General features: G+C 44.0%; 1 protein-coding gene across 2 annotated transcripts in view; it reads left to right on the forward strand.

Moving 5' to 3' along the window:
• The first annotated feature begins 1,176 nt into the window (after window positions 1–1,176).
• Window positions 1,177–2,182, forward strand: part of LOC101854661 — a 12,559-nt gene continuing 11,553 nt past the window's right edge. Inside the window, exon 1 of one of the 2 annotated variants that reach the window (XM_005105870.3) lies at window positions 1,177–1,985. The gene's annotated coding sequence lies outside the window, so the exon portion shown is untranslated. The remainder of the gene's footprint in view (window positions 1,986–2,182) is intronic. The other variant, XM_005105869.3, reaches the window with a different exon arrangement.

Genomic DNA, 2,182 nt, shown 5'->3' on the forward strand with positions numbered 1-2,182 from the left:
GCATAAAGTCCTTCTAGTATTTTCAGATTTAGTTTGGGCCTAGGATCGAATAAGAGCTAACATTGTGTCTCTTGGGGAAGTTTTGATTCGTTGATGAGGCGGATTGGTCTTTGAGGATAGGGTCTAGAATAGGGAAGAGCTGCCTTTTTTTGGTTTTGACTTTTTATTTGTTTTTGTTTTTTCTTGAGCATAACCAACAATGAGGTTTCGCAAGCTTCGCCTATATTATTGTGTACAGCGACAAGGGGAATACATTGTAGGCATATTGACTTATGTTACGATGTTTTGGACTAGCAGCCAATCTGGCCTAGTATTGTAATGTAATACTGCTAGCGCCGCTATTGCTACCAGGCTACCACCATCATCACTATACTATAAATACTACGACGATTATGATGAAACCGAGGGAGAAGAGGAGAAGGAGGTGGGGAAAAAGGAGGAGAAAGAGAATGAGGACGAGGTGGAGAATTGGGAGGAGGTGATGGAGGAGAAAGGAGGAGAAAGGAGGAGAAAGGAGGAGAAAAGAGGAGGAAGGAGGAGAAAGGAGGAGGAGGAAGAGGAGAAGGAGGAAGGAAAAAGAGGAGAAAGAGGAGAAGGAGGAAGAAGAAAGACGACAGCAATCAACAAGTGTTAAAATTGTGCGTAATTTTGAACCGGTGGTCCTTTCCCTCCGCGTACACCGCCCGGTTCCCCCAAACGACAGATGTGTGATGACCCCGCCAGCCCCCGCCCGCCTGACCCCGCCCCCAACCCATAACGAGAACACTTGGGAAAACTTGAGCCTATGAGAAACTTTTGACGCGCTGCTGGTCCGGATATTTTGGATTGCTCGCTTCCATCTTTAAGACACCACGTTTATTATTATCAGAGCTCGACGAAATACCCTCTACTAGACATAGATCTGTGTATGAAAAAAAAGTGGAACGAGGTAGGCCTACTGTACTTCAGTTTGTGGATATCTTTTATTTCATTTTAAGTTGGGGAATATTTGTTTCGATGTTCGTTTTCAACTTTTCTGTTTACACTTTTTTTTTTTAAAACAGAGTTTAGTAAACCACGAGGCCACTTCATTGTTCCCATATCCGTCCCAGTAGCTAAATTTGCCGCGCGAACATTTTTGGCGTTTTTTGCTTCCAACCGTATCCGGCTTTCATGTGAGTGTAGCTGATTTTTGTTTTTTTTAAAGTTATTTTTCTTTTTCCTTCCTTCTCTTCCTTCCACCCTGCTCCTGCTAACTGTTCTGTGAATTGGCTTGGCCTGGTGGCAACCCCGATTACTCGGCCTTCCCTGCCTAGCCAGTTCAGTTCCCATAACGAGGGAAGCCGAAACTTGAAATAGGCCTATATTATAAATGTGAGAACGAAAGGGCTCCGCCCAAAACAAATAAGGCGTTGTAGTTGGAGCTAGCTGCACGCATGCATGAGAACGTACCTATCGTAGATCTATCTATAGATATAGATGTTATAGAGAACGGCCAACGCGCCTTTTGAACGGGCTGGGAACTGAAAGACAGAAAGGTGGTGCGGTGTGGTGCACGCACAGTGATGCGTGTGTAAACAGAGAAGAAAGTCGCGCGGTGTGTTCCTTCGGTGGATCTGTGTTTACATTTTACGTGAAATTTTAATGTTTGCTCGGTGCATGGATCGTACTTAAGACCCTACTGCTATCTTTGATTTGATGGACCCTATTCTGTTATTCGACTCTCATGAGCCCTGTCTAGGCTACATGACAATGTAAGGATTGGACATTTATTCTCATTTTTTTATCATCGTGAAGGAGTTTTTTAAACTGATCTTGGTGGTCTTTACGCTGCGAATGTGTTCTCAAGTTCATTCTTAGCGAAACAACAAGATCTCCCCGCGTTTTGAAAACTGTTTTGGAGTTTCGCTTTTCTACAAAGACCTTTCGTGTTCAAAGGAATTATCCAGTATTTTGTATTCTATTCTCACTCATTATGATGGATGGCTTGACATCATAGCAGAAAGGTAGGCCTAATAAGTGGCTCTTCCTCTCTGTCTCGCTCTCTCCCCTTTCTCTCCCATTCTCTCTTTCTCTCTATACATAATCCCTCTCTCTATCTCTCTCTCTCTCTCTCTCTCTCTCTCTCTCTCTCTCTCTCTTTCTTTCCCGCTCTCTCTCCCGCACGCACGCACATACACACACAGACACACTCACATACACA

The sequence above is a fragment of the Aplysia californica genome, unplaced genomic scaffold (assembly GCF_000002075.1).
Source record: "Aplysia californica isolate F4 #8 unplaced genomic scaffold, AplCal3.0 scaffold00497, whole genome shotgun sequence".
Taxonomy (NCBI): domain Eukaryota; kingdom Metazoa; phylum Mollusca; class Gastropoda; order Aplysiida; family Aplysiidae; genus Aplysia; species Aplysia californica.